Source organism: Theobroma cacao, chromosome 3 (genome assembly GCF_053813885.1).
Source record: "Theobroma cacao isolate CCN51 chromosome 3, ASM5381388v1, whole genome shotgun sequence".
Classification (NCBI taxonomy): domain Eukaryota; kingdom Viridiplantae; phylum Streptophyta; class Magnoliopsida; order Malvales; family Malvaceae; genus Theobroma; species Theobroma cacao.
The window spans coordinates 38,950,762-38,974,399 of NC_142641.1; the positions used below are offsets into that span (position 1 = coordinate 38,950,762).

Genomic DNA, 23,638 nt, shown 5'->3' on the forward strand with positions numbered 1-23,638 from the left:
TTGATATGCTATCTTGATCAGAGTTTTCCAATCACCTCTAGTCAAGATAGGAAAAAAATAAAAAAAATAAAAAGAAAACTCTTCACGTCTTGATTCTAGAGGGTCACATAATTTGAGTGGTACGAAAGCTTTGCTCTCTGCAATCGACATTAAAACAAAGGAATCTCTGTCAATACATACTCATACGCACAAAATCAGCTTAAGAAACGAAGCCTCCTCACTTTTCAATGTTACCGCTTCATGTTGCTCTCTTCTCATTATCACAGGCAACTTGGTGATTGAAAAATATCCATAATTGATAGCATTTGATTGGTTGGTTGTTTCAAAAATACGTAGAGGGTGAGTTTTATTCTATTTTGGAATTTGGATATTCATCTAGAATGCTATGACTTTGCTGAGCCATATCCAAGGCCAGAGTCAATGAAACTTTTCATGTAATAACTAGTCAAGCCTGACACTATTTTCAAATACATGGTGCGGCAGTCATTTATCATTTTTTAAACCTATTATTAAGTCCTAAAGCAAGCATTAAACCCTGTAGCATATAAATAGGGTAACTCTAATAGCATACTTTCATACGCAAAATCCCTGCTCTGCAAAATGAAGTTACCTCCCTATTCAACGTTTCCCTTTCTTTTTGCAATTCTGTTACAATTTTCATGGGCTATCACAGCTCGATCACATGAGAAATTTCTTTATTGTCTTTCCCTTCATTCCAACGACTCATCTTCCATTTCTAGAGTCGTTTACTCAGAAAACAATCATTCATATTCATCTATTTTGGAATCTTCTTTTCAAAATCTTAGATTTTTCACAATAGCTACCCCGAAGCCCTTAGTCATTGTTGCACCCTTGCATGCATCTCATATCCAAACAACAATCTACTGTTCGAGAAAACATGGTTTGCAAATTCGAATTCGAAGTGGTGGTCATGACATGGAAGGTCTTTCTTATGTTTCGGAAGTTCCATTTGTCCTTATTGATTTGATTAATCTTCGATCAATTGATATCGATGTTGACAATAGTGTTGCTTGGGTTGAAGCCGGGGCGACAATAGGTGAACTCTATTACCGGATTGCTGAGAAAAGTAGGACTCTTGCCTTTCCAGCTGGTACTTGCCATACTGTAGGTGTTGGTGGCCAATTTAGCGGAGGAGGTTACGGCACATTGTTCAGAAAATATGGTCTTGCTGCAGATAATATTATTGATGCTCACTTAATTGATTCTAATGGAAGAATTCTTGATAGGAAATCCATGGGAGAAGATTTATTTTGGGCAATCCGAGGAGGTGGAGGAGGTAGCTACGGGGTTGTCCTTGCTTGGAAATTGAAGTTGGTTCCTGTTCCAGCAAATGTTACTGTTTTCACAGTCACAAGGACATTGGAACAAAATGCAACCGAACTTATCCACCGTTCACAATATGTTGCACACAAGCTTCCTAACGATCTATTTATATTTGTTAGCATATCAAGGGTAAATTCTGGTCAAGAAGGAAAGGAAACAATTCAAGCTGTTTTTAGATCCTTGTTTCTTGGTGGGGCTGATAAGCTCTTTTCATTGATGGAAAAAAGATTTCCCGAGCTTGGATTAGTGAAACAAGAATGCATCGAAATGAGTTGGATTCAATCTCATCTTTACTTTTCTGATTTTCCATTGGAACGCTCGGAGATTTTGCTTGATAGGACTGCATTTACCAAAGGTTTTATAAAAGTAAAATCTGACTATGTAAAGGAACCTATACCAAAAATTGCATTTGAGGGGTTGTGGCGAAGGTTCTATGAAGAAGAAGGAAGATATGCTGCAATGAACTTGATACCTTATGGGGGGAAAATGGATGAGATCCTAGAGACTGAAACTCCATTCCCACATAGAGCTGGCAATCTGTACAAAATCATGTATACTGTTGCTCGAGAAGAAGAGGAAAATTTGGAATTTCAAAAGTACATAAGGTGGATAAGGAGATTGTATAGTTACATGACTCTCTATGTTTCAAAGTCTCCTCGGGAAGCATATATCAACTATAGAGATCTAGATATCGGAGTTAACAATAAAGACAACACAAGTTATGCGCGAGCAAGCATTTGGGGCTTTAAATATTTTAAGAATAACTTCAACAAGTTGGTGCATGTGAAAACATTGGTTGATCCAGAGAATTTTTTCAAGCATGAACAAAGCATCCCTCCTCTTTCGTCTTGGTAAAAGAAGAAAGTTTACTGTAATATCCTCCAAAATAAAATGGTTAATGTTTTTCCTTTTGTTTACTTTTTAATTTGAATACAACAATTAGAATAAGATTCTTAAAATCAATGTGCTTCAATTGTTTTGGTGAATTATGTTTGTCTTTCGAGTCTAATATCTTGGACTATATAAGTTTTTTCTAAGCTTACTTTCTTTAAATTTGTTCCAGCAAAATAATAATAATAATTTAAGCCATTAAATTGTTGACTTAACCAAATACAAATGGTAAATGTCAATAATTTTAAACACATGAATTTTTTTTTTTTTTTTTGAGAAAGCCCACATGACTTGTTTTTAGTAATAGATTCAAGGAAAGTGATGCAAAAAATTCGACATAGTTTTTTACCTTGAAGCCAATGTACTCTTCTAACTTTTTGCTATGGATGAGATGAGGGCTGAGTGAGGCAATTAGTATTCTGATCATGTTGGAACAGGGTCTAACAATGAGACGATTTTGTTGCAAGAGGTCATAATAAACTGCCATTAACTCATGGAAAATAATATGCGTATGGCGTACACTATTTCTTAAATAATGATATTTTTAGATTTAATAATATAGCAACAAAATGTCCTGAGTTGTATACTTCTGAATTATATTCAATATAAACAATTTGATGTCAATATCCTCGTGGAGCTAAAGAATCAGCGAAAGAAAACGGAGATGGAAGGTCAGCGTGGGAATTGGAAGAAAAACGATCACTCGTTATTGCATAGGAATAATCATGCCCAACTAGGATTAGGGGGAAGATCATGGAGTCAAAGAGTCGAGGATATTGTGGATAATTGGAAATCTAGTCTGCAAATTGTTTTTGTGGGCAACTTAAGCCCCAGGATCACATGGAAGACACTGAAAGAGGCATTCGAAACTTACGAAAGACTAAGCCGAGACACGCAAAGTATGCATTCGCGAGGTATAAGGAGAAATCCCACTTTGAAAAGGCAATTTCCTTGGGAAATATATAATAGAAGAATTGACGGTTGACACATAATGGTAAAGGTAGATGAGTATGGGAGGAATGAATGGAGAGAGGCAGATGTCAAATGAAGAGGATTAATCTACGTAGCAAAAGAATATACACGAACGACTTCCGAGATGATCGATCATACATGGAAGCTCTGATGGGTAAGACTGAACCAGGTGTTAAAAGGGCACCACTGACCCCAATCATTGGTGAAGGAACCCGGAAAGATAATGGAGGCAGACAGAAGCACAAACACGAACCCAAAAGACGTTAAAAGTAAAGATAAATAACAGATGGAGGAAACGCTCTGCAAGATCACAATTCCGCAAGAAGAGATGTAATGGGTTAAAAGAAGTGCCATGGGTAAACTCCAAAGCGTGATGCAAGATTGGCGGCGACCGAAGGTAAATCTAGTATTTAGGTTTCAAGAGAGAGGTGATATTTTAGGAGAAAAGAAGAGGATTTTGGAGAAAAAAAAAAGAACCCAATTAAAGGAAAGAAGGTGAGGATAGGAATTGAAATCTAATTGTTTTGGTATTTACTGGCCTCAGCGAGCGGCGAGTAGCGATCGCCGGTGGTTAACGCAGCGACGGTAACTCGTCGGAATTTGGTTGGGTGTCGCCGTTCGGAAGAGAGAAGGGCCGGCGAGATGCACAGGGAGAAATGGGAGTTGTGAGATGGAAAAAGGTTGCTTTTATAGTTAGGATTTTTGGGGTTAGGGGGAGGGGAGAATTGAGAGAAAATAAAAAGGAAAGTGTTGAGCTGACCAGCCCAAGCTCGACCCAACTGAGGATTGCAGGCCTTAACGGGCTCATCCAGACTAAGCCCATTGGAGATTTATTTTCCTAGCCCATGTTTCATTGCTTATTTAATTTTTATTATTTTATGTGTATAATTCAATTTATGAAATTGATAAAAATAGTAATTAAAAAATAAACACGTGATAAAGTTAAATTCCTACGCAAATAAATTTAATATTTAAAAATATTAATTAATTAGGAAAATAATTTTCTTAAATTTTTCAATTGAAAATGATTATGGAGCCTTATCAAAAGTGTTGGAGGGCTTCCTAAAGGTTATTTTCGCAAAGAAAATTATAAATAAATTATTACACATGAAAAATCAAAACAAATGCATAGTAAATAAAATTCTGAAAAATTTGCAAATTGCATGATATTTATTTGCCTGCACCATTTGCATTTTACTTTTAGTTACACAAGCAAGTGAAATTCTAACCAATCATAAAATTTCAAAGAAAGTTATGCGTGACATTTTCTTGAAAATTCCTATGTGAGAAAAAAAATTCTTAAATTTTATCAAATGTAGTGGAAATTTTAGAAAATTTTCAATATTAGAAGACTTTTATTTATTTCTAAGAGAAATAAAAAATATAAAAATATAAAAAGGGTATAAATTTTTTTTAAAAATTAGAAAACAAACAAAAAGAAACAAGGAGTAAAAGATTTAATCTAAATTTTCTTTTTATAAAATATCAAATTAATTCGATAATGGAGTTTCTTCAAGAAAATCAATGATTTTCTTGAATATTCATGAGGTGAGGTGATTCTACTTAGTTTTTGTTAAAAGTGCTAGAAAAGCTTAGGGAAAGTTTTTAATATCTAAATAATGGGTAAAAAGGAAAAAAAATGTAAGAAAAAGTCAAAAAAATTAAATAGTATAATAAAGGGAAATATAAGTAAATACTAAATTAAGGATTATTAATTAAAAATAAAATAAGATAACACAGGATTGATCGATACTATTTTTGAAACGAGCATCGTAGGAGTGTTAATACCTTCTCTCCATGCATGTTCAAAAAAAAAAAAACCCTTGTTTCCATGTAACAAAATTCCTAAATCTTAAAACTATTTCATACACCAAAATCTATTTATTAAATAAATTTAAGTATAAGATATTATTAAAAAAATAAATTTAAATAAGTAACCAATCACATTTAGATAAAAAAAAATTGATGACAACTCATTTTTAGGTCGGGCATAAGATTCGTAGACCAACATGTTAGATAGATGGAAATCTTGATATAATTAATATTATTTTTTCATTCACTATAATCATTCATTTTTATGAAAAATAACCATATATAGTATATTTGGAATACAGAGGAAGAGAGTTTGCTAGCCTAGAATATTCCTCCATGCTTGGGCCAAAACGATTATATACAGAAAATGGAAATCACTGGATTTTGGATGTATTTAAAATATCATGGGTTGTCTTCGACTAGAAAGAAAGAACAATTGTCAAAATAAAAAATTATTAAAAAAAGAAGAAGAATTGTCCATTTGAAAATTTGGTGCCACTTTTGAACTTTCCTCATGGTTTTAATTTCAAGTCAAGCAATTGCACCTTGCTAGCCGCAGGCCAGGTAGCTGGCCGCCTTCTTTTCTGATGGTTTTAATTTCATACTTCAGAGTCAAGTATGAAGTCGCCATGAAAGACGTCACGTTCTGAATCTATGGTTTCAAACTTACACCGAGAAAGAAACCTCAGCTTTGACATGCTTGATCAAAGCCTCCGATCACCTGTAGTTAAGAAGAAAGAAAAAAACAACAAAGAAAAGTCTTCACGTGGTGCATCTAGAGGTTCCCTATTTTGAGCTATGTGAAAGGCATTGCTCTCTTCAAACGACACTATAAATAAGGAATTTCTCAAATTCATATGCACAAAAACTGTTAGGATAGTCTTGAATTGTGATTTAATTAGGATTGTTTAATTCTAATTAAGTTAGTATACCTTATAAAATAGTCTTTAAATCTAGTTAGATTAGAATAACAATTCCTAATTCTATTAGGATAAGGTTATTGTATTTGATACTATAGAAGGACCCTATGGGTTAAAGAATAATTAAATCACCTAGATTTAGAGAGAGTGATTTAGGTGTACGTGGGATAAGGGTTATGAGTTTGAGACTGTTCTTGTAATCTCCTGATTTTTCTCTTAGTGAATTTTTCTCTGTTGTTGTGCCCGTGGACGTAGGTCATCAAAAGACCGAACCACGTAAATTTTTGTGTTCTTGTGGGTGTGCTTGATTTCTTTCTTTCTTTATTCTATTGATTGGGTTAGATCTTGGGCAATTCTTTAGAGACAATTCCGCAATTTCCCAACAAACTGGTATCAGAGCTTCAAGGTCTTTGGTCAATCTGAATCTCGTTATGGCAACTTCGTCGACCAAGTATGAGATTGAAAAGTTTAATGGAAGAAACGATTTCAGCCTGTGGCGTGTTAAGATGCGCGCATTGCTAGTGCAACAAGGACTGTTGAAGGCACTGAAGGGAAAAGAACATCTTCCCTCGAATTTATCTGATGGTGAGAAAGATGACCTTATGGAAAAAGCACATAGTGCTATTCTCCTTGCTTTGTCTGATGAGGTGCTAAGAGAAGTCACGGATGAAGAATATGCTGCTGCAGTGCGGTTTAAACTCGAAAGTATTTATATGACCAAGTCCTTGACGAATCGGCTTTATATGAAGCAACGATTGTATACTCTCAAGATGAGTGAAGGTACGTCCGTTAATACCCACATTGATGAATTTAATAGAGTTATTCTTGATTTAAAGAATATCGATGTTAAAATTGAGGATGAAGACTTAGCCCTAATTCTTTTATGTTCTTTGCCTCCATCGTATGAAAATTTCGTGGATACTATGCTATATGGCCGAGACATTCTCACTTTCGAGGATGTAAGGGCATCTTTAAATTTCAAGGAATTAAAGAAGAAAGTTGGTGGTATTCGGAATGAAAATCAAGCAGAAGGTTTGGTTGTAAATAGAGGTAGAGGTAAAGAGAAAGGCTTAGACAGAAAAGGTAAATCTAGAGCAAAAGGGAAAACTTGCTGGAATTGTGGTCAGAAAGGGCATTTTCGTCAAGACTGTACCAAATTCAAGGATGATGAAAAGTTCAATAAGTCTGAGAATACTGCAAACGTGGTTGGAGATGACTTTGATACTTTTGAGGAAACTGATAATGTTCTTGCAATTACTAATTGTAACCTGATGGATACATGGATCTTGGATTCGGCTTGTTGCTTTCATATATGTCCTAGGCGTGATTGGTTTACAACTTATCAATCTGTTGATATGGGCACTGTACAATTAGGAGATTATTTCTCTCTCTCAGTTGTTGGGATTGGCACAATTCGAATTAAGATGTTTGATGGTATGGTAAGAACACTTGAGGTAAAACATGTCCCTGACATAAAAAAGAATTTAATATCCTTGAGTTTGTTAGATAAAAAGGCCTACAAATATAGTGGTCAAGATGGTGTCTTGAATGTATCTAAAGGAGCCTTAACTATCATGAAGGGCAAGTTATCCGGTGACCTTTATTGTCTAGTGGGAAACACGGTCATTGAAACTGTTTCTGTGGTCTCATCTAATGATCCTGAAGATGATGTAACACGTTTATGGAATATGATATTTGGTCATATGAGCGAGAGAGGGATTAGAAAACTAAGTAAGCGTAGTTTGCTGTGTGGTCAAAAGAGTGGAAAGCTAGATTTCTGTGAGCAACATAGAGTGAAATTTAGCACTAAAACTCATCAAACCAGGAGTACAGTAAACTACATCTATTTAGATTTGTGGGATCCTTCTCCGGTGGCATCAAAAGGTGGATCATTATACATGTGGATCTTTATTGATGATTTTTCAAGAAAGGTGTGGACGTATCTTCTAAAGGCTATGAGTGAAGTGTTAACCACCTTTTTGCATTGGAAGGTATTGATCGAGAAGCAGACTAAGAAAAGGATCGAGAGCTTTCGAACAAACAAAGGTTTGAAATTTTGCAAAGGTGAGTTTGGTCTATTCTACAAGAATGAGAAAATCGTTAGACATCGCACTGTCGACAAAACACCATATCAAAACGATATTGTAGAATGGATGAAGAAAACACTTTTGGAGAGAGCAAAATACGTGTTCTCAAATGTTGGCCTAACCAAAGTATTTTGGACAGAAATTATCAACATGGCTTGCTACTTGGTAAATCGGTCTCCATCAAATGCAATTGAATTTAAGACTCCCAAGGAAGTTTGGTCTGGTAAGCCCGCTGATTATTTTATATTGAGAGTATTTGGTTGTCCTGTTCATATTCATGTGAGTGATGGTAAACTTGAGTTGAGGGCGACAGAGTGCATATTCCTAGGCTATGCATATGGGGTGAAGGGTTATTGGTTGTGATGTACTGATTGTAAGTTCCCCAAGTTTATGGTGAGTTTGGATGTTACCTTTGACAAGTCTGCATTACTTTGTGGGATAAAGTCTAGAATTGCAAACACATCAGACCAAGAAGTTGGCAAGCAGGTGGAGCTTGAAATCAATGCTCTTGTGACAGTGCGAGATGATAGTGAAATCCAGAAAGAATTGCAAGAGGTACAAGAATTGGTATCTCAACGAAGCATTACTTGTATTGATGGTGATTTTGATTCTTATGTTTTATTTGTGGAAGTAGAGATTGATGAGCCTTACTTTTATCATGAGAAAATTATATATGTCGAGTCTTCTAAGAAGATTGAGTCTCTACACTGGGATCAAACATGGGAGCTTGTGAAAACACCTAAAGTTACTATTGAAGTTGGCTTAGTGTGTGAAGGAGGTGCAAACATTAGTCGTAATGTGGTTGGCTTCTCCAAATCAGATTTTGCTGGTGATCTAGATAGTAAAAGATCTCGAATGGGGTATGTGTTCACTCTCTCAGGGTCTGCGATCAGTTGGAAAGTAGTAGCTGCTTTGTTTACAACTGAAGTTAAATATATGACTGTGACCGAGACTGTGAAGGAGGCCTTATGGCTTCGAGACTTGGTTAGTGATCTTTGTTTTGGACAAGAATCTAGATGTGAGATTGTAGTAAAGAAAATAGCTACAGATGAAAATCCGGCAGATATGCTAACTAAGTCAGTTTTTGGGATAAAGTTCAAGCATTGCTTGGACTTGATCTGTGTTCGTAGTGCTTGAGGCTCATTGGGGCAGTGGCGGTGTCGACAGAGATTGGTTCGTAAGGTGGAGCTTGGTGAATTCAAGCCTAAGGTGGAGATTTGTTAGGATAGTCTTGAATTGTGATTTAATTAGGATTGTTTAATTCTAATTAAATTAGTATACCTTATAAAATAGTCTTTAAATCTAGTTAGATTAGAATAACAATTCCTAATTCTATTAGGATAAGGTTATTGTATTTGATACTATAAAAGGACCCTATGGGTTAAAGAATAATTAAATCACCTAGATTTAGAGAGAGTGATTTAGGTGTACGTGGGATAAGGGTTATGAGTTTGAGATTGTTCTTGTAATCTCCTGATTTTTCTCTTAGTGAATTTTTCTCTGTTGTTGTGCCCGTGGACGTAGGTCATCAAAAGACCGAACCACGTAAATTCTTGTGTTCTTGTGGGTGTGCTTGATTTCTTTCTTTCTTTATTCTATTGATTGGGTTAGATCTTGGGCAATTCTTTAGAGACAATTCCGCAATTTCCCAACAAAAACAGTTAAGAAATGAAGTCTCCTCACCTTTCAATGTTGCCGCTTCTTTTTGCTGCTCTCTTCTCATTGTCTGGGCCAACTTCGGCTCAAACTCATGAGAATTTTCTTCATTGCCTTTCCCTCCGTTCCAATGACTCTTCTTCCATTTCTAAAGTAATTTACACACAAAATAATTCGTCATATACATCTGTTTTGGAGTCTACTGCACTAAACCTTAGGTTCTCCACACCAGATACCAGCAAACCTTTGGTCATTGTAACACCATTGCATATTTCCCATATTCAAGCACAATTCATTGCTCAAGAAAACATGGGCTCCAAATTAGAACAAGAAGTGGAGGTCATGATTTTGAAGGTCTTTCTTATGTTGCTGAAGTTCCATTTGTTATTGTTGATTTAGTTAATTTTCGATCAATTGATGTTGATGTAGAAAATGAAGTTGTGTGGGTTCAATCTGGTGTGATTCTTGGTGAACTTTCTTACGGGATTGCCGAAAAAAGTAGAACTCTTGCTTTTCCAGCTGGAACTTGTCACACTGTAAGTACTGGTGGATACTTTTCCGGAGGAGGTTATGGCTTATTGTTTCGAAAATACGGTCTTGCTGTTGATAACATAATTGATGCTCAATTCATTGATGTTAATGGAAGAATTCTTGACAGAAAAGCCATGGGAGAAGATTTGTTTTGGGCCATTCGAGGAGGTGGAGGGGGTAGCTTTGGAATTGTCCTTGCATGGAAATTAAAGTTGGTTCATGTTCTAGCGACTGTGACTGTTTTCTCCATTAGCAAGACCTTAGAACAAAATGCAATCAAACTTCTTCACCGTTGGCAATATATTTCACATGATCTTCCTAATGAAATGTACTCCTCGGCTACTTTACGTAGGGTGAATTCTAGTCAAGATGGGAAGCAAACAACTCAAGCTTCCTTTAGTTCACTCTTCCTTGGTGGCATTGATGGGCTTGTTCCCTTAATGCAAGAGAGATTTCCTGAGCTCGGACTAACAACGGAAGATTGCATAGAGATGAGTTGGATTGAATCCATTCTTTACTTTGGCCAACTTCAAAATGAATCCTTGGATATTTTGCTGGATAGGAGTTTCAAGACTCCTCTTATCAGCCCATCCTATAAAGGTAAATCTGACTATGTGAAGGAACCTATCCCTGAAATTGCATTGAAGGGTTTGTGGTCAAGACTTTCTGAGGCAGAAGTAGAATCTGTTGTTGTTGGTTTTTTTGCTTATGGAGGAATGATGGATGAGATTCCAGAGACTGCAACTCCGTTTCCACATAGAGCTGGCAACTTGTACAAAATCTTATATAACGTAGGTTGGCAAGAAGAAGACAACATAAACTCTGAAAGTTACATAAGTTGGGTTAGAGGACTTTATAGTTATATGAGCTCTTTTGTTTCAAAATCTCCTCGTGAAGCATACATCAATTATAGAGATCTTGACATTGGAACCAACAATAAAGGTAATACAAGTTATGCACAAGCAAGTATTTGGGGTCGAAAATATTTCAAGAATAACTTTGATAGATTGATGCATGTGAAAACAATGATTGATCCAGAGAATTTCTTCAGACATGAACAAAGCATCCCTCCTCTTTTTTCTTCGCGTAAGAAAAAAGCTCATTAGTATGAGCTTGGCGAAAAACACTTTTAGAAAAAGACAATAAAATATTTTATTAAAAATAATTGTATTGTAAAATAAAGAATTTCTGAGTTTCTTCAATGGCATTTCTGGCATACGCCTAGCCTGATTAATTTATTATGTATCAATGAGTAGCTGATCTTTGAAACAAGTTGGAGTATGTTTTCTTTGTAATAAATTTGAGTAAATTATTCATTTGATCATTTTATTTTTTGAGTTTTTTATTTTAGTCATTCAATATTTGAAAAATCACAGTTTAATTATTAATATTTATAAAAATTATCATTTTGATCACTCAACCATTAAAAGTTAACGACTTTTTAACATTATTTTTTCACATCTGCTGATCTTAGTCACATGGCATATTTATATTAGCTTCTATGTCAAGTGGCATCATTCACATGTCACAATAAGTTGACATTAAATATCACGTCAAATAACCATGAGTTTCTAATGGCTAGTTAACTACAGCATTAACTTTTATAATTGGATATCAAAAGGTGATTTTTTAAAAATGAGTGACTGTCGACAATTAAGTAAAGTAATCAGTTGAATAATTTATTTGATAGATTTTAGCATTTCTTCTTCTAAATTTCTATTTGATGCTATAAAGTTCAATTTAATACATGTATGTATATGTTTTTTTATGAATTTAGCACTTATTTATTCAAATAAATACATAATAAATTTTAGCCTTTCTTTCTTCATATTTCATTATTAGATACAATAACGTGCAAATGCAAGTAGAATTTTTAGCTTCTGGCCCTTTTGTGTTCTAAAGATTCAAAATAGTGTAATGCATTACATATTTGCTAATTTATTGTGCCAAAAAATTCTCTGACTTTTGTCAAAGATTTCGCGAAAAAGTTACCTACTGATGAATCAATATCTTCCAAAGAACAGAAAGGGATTGTTGCCTTCTGTGTTCATACAGGCTATCCTACGTTTCTACAAATTAAAGACAGTTGCTATTGGAATTCGGATTATCCACTTACTCATTATTCGTATGTGCTAGAGTTCAAAATTTTAGGCACAAAGCTATTTAATCATTGAAATTAACATCAAGTTTATAAAGTTAAGTAATATATTAAATTAAAAATATATAGTGAAAGTTATACATACAATTTTTTGAAGCTTTTTAATGTAGCGGCTGTCTTTATGTTAAATATATACGCCATAATTCAGCTTGCTTTTAGCTTTAAATAAAGTCGGAGTGAGCAGTTTTGTCCAATAGGAGAGGTTAAGAGTAGTTGCCGGCCGACCCAGCTTGAGTTCTTTGCATACTTTATTTTTTAAAACAAACGCAACTAGTAATTTTCGGATTTGGTAATCATTTCAAATCACTACGCAAGTTTAATAAATGAATATTCGATATTTTATTTTGCCTGAAAAATATTGATATTTTTGTTTGAAAATAGTCAATTATACTCTTCTTTGAAGTATAGAAGAGAAGAAATTTTTTTTTGGAGGGGTACAGTATTAGCTAGAGGAGAAGACTTTGCTAGCCTAGAATCCTGGATATCCTCGGGCTGGGAACAACGTACAGAATATTCATAAATTTAGCATTTTACTCGATTATGGGCATAATATTTAAAGTTTATGGAGTTGTTATATATCTTTAAAAAAATAAGAATTTGGTAAATGATTGTAAAAGAAAACAAAAATATTTAATAATTTATTTTTCCTGGTAATATGGACGAGCTGATTATTTTGGAGGTAATTAATATCATTTCAAATAATTTAGCATTGTACTTTCCTATCCGCACTTGTGTAAATTATTAATCTTTTGTAATGCTTTAAAATTATATAGTTCTAAGCAAAAGGACAGTCTCTTACCGACCACTCCCATCTGCATTAGAAATGTTTTACATGCTAAGAGCACATTCCTTTGCATTGGAAAAAGAAGTTATGGTTAGTACAATTCGCTTTTAAATTACCTTTACTGGTAAGTGTTTTTTTTTTAAAAAAAAACGTAATTATATCCATCCATCACTATTAGATGCGAGACATGCCTTTAGCCTTGTTAGCCTAGGACTCTAATGGCATAGAAGCTAGCGTGGGAAAAGAGCTGTACAATTACAAAAAAATCTCTACACGGTGGCTAGACTCCACAAGGACAAGACGAAAAGGACGACAAAAAACGGCAGGGACCAATTGTAAGGTAACAATGAATTGCTCCTGCCACAAAAGCACTATCAGAGCTAAGCCAAAAGACCTAAGAACCTTTCTACGTTTCACAAATAGATACTGCCAACGGAAGAGAGAAAAAAAAAAAAGTCCCAATTCAAGAACGTATATCTAATTGTCTTCAATTGCATTGGAAAAACTCATACATTTCATCAAAGTGTTGGAATAGTTTAGGAAAATTGAGAAACTACATTATCTTTCCATGTTCCCTTAATGTGCGTTAATAATGTATATCCAATTCATGAACGAAAATCTCCAATTATAAAATATTTTTGAGAGATTTGCACAAAGGATTTTTTCGATGTAAAAATTTTATTTATATATTAACAAAAAATAAAAATCATAAAGAATGATTTATATTATTTAAAATTTAAAATCATACTTGTCAAATATTTAATAAATTCAATGAGATTCCCTTGCCAAAGCTGGAGTTGAAAGAGTTGATGATATGCTGATTGTTCATCCCGTTGAAAATAATTTAGAGTTGTCTACGTTTTGATCTTGTTGGCTTCGTTTCTTCGGACTTTTGCAGATGATTGCTGATTTTTGTTGCCTTGAGTTTTGTTTTCTGCTGCTTACTCCTTTGGGCTGCTTTTTGTGTTGGAGCTGTTGTCTCTTTTCCCGGATGATTTTTTTGTTTTTTTATTTGTTATGTTGTGGCTTTTGTCATCAGTTTTTACTTAGGTTGTCCTGTTCATGGTCATTTGTTCTCATTCGGGGTTGGGTAGTTCTACAGAGTGTCTTTGTAATTCGGACGTGCTCTTCATGCGGAACCTTGTCTTCTTATCTTTGGAAGAGTGGTCCTGCATGTTTATGTTTTCTATTCAATAATATTTTCTTATCTTTCAAATAAAAAAATAATATCTCTTTGAGAAGATAAACTTGTTTTGTCGAGTACCCTTAAGGAGAGAAAATTTTTTAAAACTCTTTCAAATTCCACGTTCAGATGATAGGGTTCCCTAACCCGTTGATGGTACTATAGGAGGAGAATTTGCCACCACATTGAATCCTAGCTGATCGGGCTGGGCCAATGTACAGAAAGGCAATAATTTTTTGTATTTTACTTGACAAAGAACAGATAGTGTTTAAATTGTCAATGAGTTGTTGTATCATTATTGAAAGTCCAAGTCAACCGTAAGGTAGCCGCCCTTTTTTGATGACTTTTTAAATACAGAATCACAAATTAACAAGATCGAGTATCATATTAGAAATTTACTTTTATCATCATTATGCGATATTGAAGAATCCAAGCTCGTCGTAAGCGTTGATTTGATTATGTAATACACGACATTCAAGAAGAAATCAGCAGACACCGTCCAAAATCAATAAAGATTTATAAATTTACCATACAATACTCCAATTCTGTTCTTGTTCGTTTTCAACGTGTCAATTTGTCAAGAAAGTCAGGTCTTATGATCTTTTTGGTTCAAATTTATATTAAGATCATAATCTTCAATAATGCCGCACCAAGTCTCCGGCCAATTATTCCTTCCCAATCAATACAGCTAAGCTTTGCTTTTAAAAAGAAAAGTCAAGCAATCCATCAGAGGAAAAAATAAAAAATAAAAGGCCATTCCCTCATTTCGAAGGTTTACATTTCTTTGGACCTCCTATGCAAGCAATGCTCTTTGCAGTACAAATATGGGAACTCAATAAACTCATATGCACAAAATTAGCTTCAGAAAAATGAAGTCTCCCCGCTTTTTAGTATTTTCATTTCTTTTTGCTGCTCTCTTCTCATTGTCACGGGCAACTTCATCTCGTACTCATGAGAGTTTTCTTCATTGCCTTTCCCTTCATTCCGAAGACTCCTCTTTCATTTCGAAAATCATCTATACACAAAATAATTCTTCATATTCGTCTGTTTTGGAGTTTTCAATGCATAATCTCAGGTTCTCCACGCCAACCACCCCCAAACCACAGGTCATTATAACACCATTTCATGAATCCCATATTCAAGCAACAATTTACTGTTCAAAAAAACATCGGCTTCAAGTTAGAACTCGAAGTGGTGGCCATGATTTTGAAGGTATTTCTTATGTTTCTGAAGTTTCATTTGTCATCATTGATTTGATTAATTTTCGATCAATTGACATTGATGTGGAAAATAAAGTTGCATGGGTTCAGTCTGGAGCAATTCTTGGTGAGCTATATTACAGAATTGCTGAAAAAAGTAAAACTCTTGCCTTCCCAGCCGGTATTTGTCACACTGTAGGTGTTGGTGGATATTTTAGTGGGGGAGGTTATGGCTTATTATTTCGAAAATACGGTCTTGCTGCTGATAACATAATTGATGCTCAATTCATTGACGTTAATGGACGAATTCTTGATAGAAAAGCCATGGGAGAGGATTTATTTTGGGCCATTCGAGGAGGTGGAGGGGGTAGCTTTGGCATTGTCATCGCATGGAAATTAAAGTTGGTTCCTGTTCCAGCAACTGTGACTGTTTTCACCATTAGCAGAACATCAGAACAAAATGCAATCAAACTTGTCCACCGTTGGCAATATATTGCACACCAGCTTCCGGACGGAACATTCTCCTTTGTTGTCTTAAGAAGTGTGAATTCTAGTCAAGATGGGAAAAAGACGGTTTTAGCTTCCTTCAATTTATTCTTTCTTGGTGGCGTTGATGAGCTTGTTCCATTGATGCAAGAGAGATTTCCAGAGCTTGGACTTGTAAAGGAAGATTGCACTGAAATGAGTTGGATTGAATCTATTCTCTACTTCGGTCAACTTCAAAATAAATCCTTGGATATTTTACTTGATAGGACTTTCCAAAGTCCTCTCCTTAGTCCAGCCTTCAAAGCAAAATCTGATTATGTAAAGGAACCTATTCCCGAAATTGCATTAGAAGCGATATTGTCAAAGCTTCATGAGGAAGAAGCAAAATCTGCAGGTATATTTTTTTTGGCTTACGGGGGGATAATGGATGAGATTCCAGAGACTGCAACTCCATTCCCTCATAGAGCCGGCAACTTATACAAAATCTTATATACCGTAGGTTGGCAAGAAGAAGACAACAAAAATTCCCAGAGGTACATAAGTTGGATTAGGAGAGTTTATAGCTATATGAGCTCCTTTGTTTCAAAATCACCACGAGAGGCATATATCAATTATAGAGATCTTGACATTGGAATTAATAATAAAGGTAGCACCAGTTATGCACAAGCAAGTGTTTGGGGTCATAAATATTTTAAAAATAATTTTGATAAGTTGATGCGGGTGAAGACAATGATTGATCCAGAAAATTTCTTCAAACACGAACAAAGCATTCCTCCACATTTATCCTGACGGAAGGAGAGAGACAATTAGAGTATATATAACTTTGGTGGATACTTTTAATCCGAAAAGCAGAGTAATGATTTCGATAGTGATCATAGTGCTAAATAAAATGTTTGATTAGTTCTTTGTTACCGTTTCTGGAATAATGCATGAGTGGTATGCCTAGCCTACTAAATAACATACCATTCATTACCTTTGGTTGAAACAATTTAAAGTGTGTTGACAATAATAAATTTTAGCCTTTCTTTCTCCAGATTTCATTAGTAGATACAATAACGTGCAAATGCAAGTATAATTTTTAGCCTCTGGCCCTTTTATGTTCTAAAGATTCAGAATAGTGTAATGCATTACATATTTGCTGATCTGTTGTGCCAAAAAATTCTCTGAATTTTGTCATACACTTCGTAGAAAAGTTATCTAGTGTTGAATCAACATTTCCAAAAAATAGAAAGGGATTGTTGACTTTTGGGTACATATTATTAATAATCAAAGCAAAGAGTATAAATATACTTCAATGAATTTGTTTCAGCCTAAAGATAAAAATAGGTTAGGCCATTCAATCTTTAGTTCATCAATAATCTACGTCCCATGAACTCTACCAAACAAAATTTGATTTTACAGCAAAAAACAATTCTGATTGCTGAGTTGGTCCTCCGATGTAAGGTTCTATACATATCATATCTTTAAAGATGATTATAATAAGAAGATTACTTATATAAAAGTGTCTTTTCACTTGAAAATTTAGCTGACTTGTTGTGTTTCAATACTTGTTTAACGAAAAATATAATTTAATAAAATTATTAATTTATTATTATTATTAAAAGTAGAGTTGACACTTGTGCATTAATGGAATGAAGTTTTAGTGATCCGAAAAGAAGATGAGGGACAACAAACTTATGTGCTTGGGATCCTACTCCTATGGTCACAGCCCATATGCTAATTGACTCATTTATAGGCTTCATGGGCTCTGTGAAATGGGTGGGGAGTAAAGCCCTTCTTTTAAAGTCAAACAGTTAAAACCTGGCTCAACCTGAGCTGGTTTTCAAATCAGAATTAACTTCAGGAACTTGGAATCTCCATAACAACTCTAACAAAATCAATCTTAAAAAATCCAAAGAACATGCTCAAATCTCACTTGAGCTTCGAGCAATTTCTTTTCTGATCACTTTCAGAACATTGTGCTTTCCAATCATATGCCTTTCACATAGTAACAAACACTTGATTGTCAATAAAGAAAATGAGAAATGGTTAGGAGAGTTCAGGGTCAATGGCTCACAAAATATTGTTCGATAGAAGATTTGGTAAATAAAGAGCATATATAATTTATATAAAATTTTTAAATCAGCTCTAATATATACAAGCTTTTAATTAAATAGTACTTGTTTGGTTTGATTTTTTTTAATTTATCTACTTTTTAAAAGTAAGTCAAATATAAATTTTAAAAAGCTCTTAAAAAAAAAAGAATTGTTTTTTAAATAATAAAATTTTAAAAAAAAAGTTTCAGGAAAAGCTTCTATGAGGAGCTTTTTTTTAAAAAAAAAAAAATATAAAAATTTTTTTTTTGTTTCAAAAATATCCTCATTTATTAAAAATAATTACAATATTATCCTCTTAAAAAAATATCTTTTACGATAATTTTAACCAAAATTATAACTTATAAAAAAAAACTTAAAAAAAATTTAGTAAACAGTTTCAACTTAATTTTAAAAACTATTATTTTTCATAAGAGTTTTATAATAGTTTTTAAGCTAATAAAAAATCAGGTCAAATAGATTCTTAGTGTAAACCACACTACGATATTTTTTAGGCTTTGAAAATAAAATAGAAGTTTTTTCCAGTTATGCTTGAGGTCATAATTTGATTTATTTTAAAAATATAAATTACTTGAATTTTTCGATTAACAGGAAGAGTATATATAACCCTCATTCATTTAAAAAAATTCTCACTTATAATTTTTTTTATAAATCACTATTTTAAAATTTTTTCCAAATAATTATTTTTTATTATTCAATTTAATTAGATTGTCATTATCATTAAATTTTTTAACTTATTGTTTACTAATTTATAAATACTTTTATTAATCAAAATAGACACATAAAATAAAAAAATATTACTTGAGTTTGAGATTTATGCATAGGTGGGCGAACTCTTCTAAAAAATTGGGTTGTATTTCGGCCAGCATACTTCAAAGATCAACCAGACTAAGGGCCGGGTCTGACTGATCCGACCCGCTTCCTCTCAGTAGTCTTTCCCCTTTGTCTCATCCTCTCCCTTGAAACGGCGCCGTTTAAGATTCCTATAAATATCCCAAAAGCGCTTAAAATCCCATTTTCTTGTCACTCAACGCCTCTCCTCCTCTCTAAAAATCCTCACCATTCATAACCTTCTCTCCTTTCGCCACCGTTCCGCCGTCGGCCACTGCTGAAACACCTCTCTTTTTTCATCCTCTCCCTCTCATCCATCTATCTTTTTACTGATTTCCTTTTCCTCCAAAAAATTTCTTTTTCCCTGAAAAAGGATTAAAAACTGAAACTCATTCCCCACATTTCTGGGCGCCGTCGCTGTCAGTCGCAGCAGGAATACTCCTTTCTTCTCAGTCTTTCCCTTTCCTCCAGAATTCCATTGGTTGATTTCAAGCAGCAATTTATTGCTTAAGAAAACAAAAGTTCCAAATTAGAACAAGAAGTGGTGGTCTTTTTTATGTTTTTAAGTTCCATTTGTTATAGAACTCTTGTTTAATTTTCCATCAGTTGCCATTGCTGTAAAAAATGATGTTGCATAGGTTCAATCTGGTGCAACTTTTTGTGAATTTTATTACGAGATTGGTGAAAAAAAATAGAACTCTTGTTTTTCCGGTTAGAACTTGTCACAGTGTAGGAACTGGTGGATACTTTAACGGAGGAGATTATGACTTATTGTTTGGAAAATACGATGTTATTGTTGACAACATAATTGATGCTCAATTCATTGATGTTAATGGAAGAATTCTTGACAGAAAAGTCATAAGAGAAGATTTGTTTTGGGCCATTCCAGGAGGTTGAGGGGGTAGCTCTGGAATTGTCCTCTCATGGAAATTAAAGTCGGTTCATCTTACAGCGACTGTGACTGTATTCGCCATTAGCAAGACCTTAGAACAAAATGCAATCAAACTTCTTCACCGTTGGCAATATATTGCCCGTGATCTTCCGGATGAAATGTAATCCTCGGTTACTTTAAATAGGCGGAATTCTAGTCAAGATGGGAAGCAAACACTTCTAGCTTCCTTTATTTCTTGGTGGCATTGATGAGCTTGTTCCCTTAATGCAAGAGAGATTTCATGGGCTCAGACTAGCAACGGAAGATTACATTGAGATGAGTTGGATTGAATCCGTTCTTATCTTCGGCCAAATTCAAAATGAATCCTTGGATATTTAGCTGAACAGGAGTTTCAAAACTCCTCTTATAAGCCCATCCTACAAAGGTAAATCAGACGACGTGAAAGAACCTATCCCTGAAATTGCATTGAAGGGTTTGTGGTCAAAACTTTCTAGGGTATTTTAATGTATTCGATAAATTTCAACATTTCTTTCTCTAAATTTCTAGTTGGTGCTCTAAATTTCATTTTAATGTATTTCTTTACGAATTTAGCGCATATTTATTCAAATAAATACATAACAAAATTATAAATATATTCGTGGAACATTTGTGTCCAAGTATCTGACAGCGGTTGGTGAAATATTGACTAAATATCCAGTGAGGGTCCTCGTTCAAATATTGCCCAATAATGACGGCATCGCTTTCACATTCTTATGAATGGTAGACAGCTTGCGCGTGATTTTTTGGGAAGAAGCGATAAGTGCTATGTTTTGACTATATACAGTACCTGCACTTGCGTATTCTGTTTGAATGTCTAAACGGGAGTTAATCAATTGCATAAGAATATTACTAATTATAATTAATAGACGAAACTTTAAATTCCTCTTTTCGTTCCCCTCTTATCTCATTTTCTTTCAATATTTCCTTCAAACCTTTCGTAAAGAAATAGAAATTATATAGTATAAGAGGGAAAAGTTTGTTTATTACATACCATCAACATTCTCTAATTCACAATAGATCTACATTTTTGTTTAAAAGTAATCAATAACGAATTTCAAATATAGAGAGTTTAAGAAGAGGAGATTTCTTTGGGGTACATTAATACTATAGCCTATAGGAGGAGAATTTGCTAACCTTCAATCCTAGGCTAGGTGCTCGGACTGGAACAATGTACAGAAAATCAATAATTTTTTTGTATTTTACTCGATTAAGAATTTAAAATATTATTGAGTTGTTTTTAAATAAAAAATAAAAAATTTGATTAGGTTTTCAGATTTTTTTGGTGGGCTTTGTTTGGGAGTCCTTTATCGTTATCCAAAGTTAAAGTCGACCATAAGATACCCGCCCTTTCCTGATGACTTTTCCAATACTGGAAATTTATTTTTATCATCATTTGCGATATTGAAGAATCCAAGCTTATTGTCAGGCTGATTTGATTACGCAATACACCAAATTCGAAGAAGAAATCAACAGAAACCTTCCGAAATCATTAAGATTTATAGATTTTACAATACAATTTTCTAATTTTGTTCTTGTTCATTGTTAACTTGGAAAGTTGCCATGAAATTCAAGTTTTATAAATTTTTTGGTTCAAATTTATTTAAGAATAAACTTCAGTTCAAAGAGGCTTATATTAAGTCATCACCTAACCCTTCAAAAGGAAAAATTAAAAATAAAAATAAAGGGTTATTATATCATACCGAAAGTTCACATATCATTGGACCTCCTATGTAAGCAATGCACTTTGCACTGTATAAATAAGGGAACTCGATAAACTCATATGCACAAAATTAGCTTCAAAAAAATGAAGTCTCCCCACTTTCTAGTATTTTCATTTCTTTTTGCTGCTTTCTTCTCATTGTCATGGGCAACCTCAGCTCATACTCATGAGAGTTTTCTTCATTGCCTTTCCCTTCATTCCGAAGACTCCTCTTTCATTTCGAAAATCATCTATGCACAAAATAATTCTTCATATTCGTCTGTTTTGGAGTTTTCAATGCATAATCTCAGGTTCTCCACGCCAACCACCCCCAAACCACAGGTCATTATAACACCATTTTATGAATCCCATCTTCAAGCAACAATTTACTGTTCAAAAAAACATGGACTTCAAGTTAGAACTCGAAGTGGTGGCCATGATTTTGAAGGCATTTCTTATGTTTCTAAAGTTTCATTTGTCATTATTGATTTGATTAATTTTCGATCAATTGACATTGATGTGGAAAACAAAGTTGCATGGGTTCAGTCTGGAGCAATTCTTGGTGAGCTATATTACAGAATTGCTAAAAAAAGTAAAACTCTTGCCTTCCCAGCCGGTGTTTGTCACACTGTAGGTGTTGGTGGATATTTTAGTGGGGGAGGTTATGGCTTATTATTTCGAAAATACGGTCTTGCTGCTGATAACATAATTGATGCTCAATTCATTGACGTTAATGGACGAATCCTTGATAGAAAAGCCATGGGAGAAGATTTATTTTGGGCCATTCGAGGAGGTGGAGGGGGTAGCTTCGGCATCGTCATCGCATGGAAATTAAAGCTGGTTCCTATTCCAGCAACTGTGACTGGATGCATCGTTAGCAAAACGTTAGAACAAAATGCGATCAAACTTGTCCACCGTTGGCAATATATTGCACACAAGCTGCCTGACGAAACATACTCCTCTGTTGCCTTAAGAAGAGTGAATTCTAGTCAAGATGGGAAAAAGACTGTTCTAGCTTCCTTTAGATTATTCTTTCTCGGTGGCGTTGATGAGCTTGTTCCATTGATGCAAGAGAGATTTTCGGAGCTTGGACTAGTAAAGGAAGATTGCACTGAAATGAGTTGGATTGAATCTATTCTCTACTTTGGCCAACTTAGGAATAAATCCTTGGATGTTTTACTTGATAGGACTTTTCAAAGTCCTCTCATTAGTCCAGCCTTCAAAGCAAAATCTGACTACGTAAAGGAACCTGTTCCTGAAATTGCGTTAGAAGGGCTATGGTCAAAGCTTTATGAGGAAGAAGCAAAATCTGCCGGTGTACTTTTTGTGGCTTATGGGGGGGAAATGGATGAGATTCCAGAGACTGCAACTCCATTTCCGCATAGAGCTGGCAACTTATACAAAATCTTATACGCTGTAGGTTGGCAAAAAGAAGACAACAACAATTCCCAGAGGTACGTAAGTTGGATTAGGAGAGTTTATAGCTATATGAGTTCCTTTGTTTCAAAATCACCTCGAGAGGCATATATCAATTATAGAGATCTTGACATTGGAACTAACAACAAAGATAACACTAGTTATGCACAAGCAAGTGTTTGGGGTCATAAATATTTTAAGAATAACTTTGATAAGTTGATAAGTGTGAAAACAATGATTGATCCAGAAAATTTCTTCAGACATGAACAAAGCATCCCTCCACTTTTGTCCAGATGGAAGAAAAGAGGCAATTAGAGTGTATATAACCTTGGTGGACGCTTTTAATTAGAAAAGCACACATCATAGCTCTAAATAAAAGGTTTGATTAGTTCTTTGTTACCATTTCTGGCTGGCATAATGCATGAGTAGTATGCATAACCCATTAATTACCTTTGGTTGAAACAAGTTAATGTGTGTTGACAATAATAAATCTTAGCCTTTCTTTCTCCAGATTTTATTATTAGATACAAAAACATGCAAATACATGTATAATTTTAGCTTTTGGCCCTTGTATGTTCTAAAGGATTCAGAATAGTGTAATGCAGCACATTTTTCTCATTTGTTGTGCTAAAAAATTCTTAGACT

At 34.3% G+C, this 23,638-nt stretch overlaps 5 pseudogenes; all 5 read left to right on the forward strand.

The window, feature by feature from the left end:
• Positions 1-580: 580 nt before the first annotated feature.
• LOC148763806 (tetrahydroberberine oxidase pseudogene) lies at positions 581-2,303 on the forward strand (annotated as a pseudogene).
• Positions 2,304-9,694: 7,391 nt separating this feature from the next.
• On the forward strand, positions 9,695-10,883 carry LOC148763807 (berberine bridge enzyme-like 18 pseudogene; annotated as a pseudogene).
• Positions 10,862-11,319, forward strand: LOC148763808 (berberine bridge enzyme-like 24 pseudogene; annotated as a pseudogene).
• A 3,789-nt stretch (positions 11,320-15,108) lies between these two features.
• Positions 15,109-17,056, forward strand: LOC18605534 (tetrahydroberberine oxidase pseudogene; annotated as a pseudogene).
• Positions 17,057-21,654: 4,598 nt separating this feature from the next.
• Positions 21,655-23,503, forward strand: LOC18605536 (tetrahydroberberine oxidase pseudogene; annotated as a pseudogene).
• The last annotated feature ends 135 nt before the right edge of the window (positions 23,504-23,638 follow it).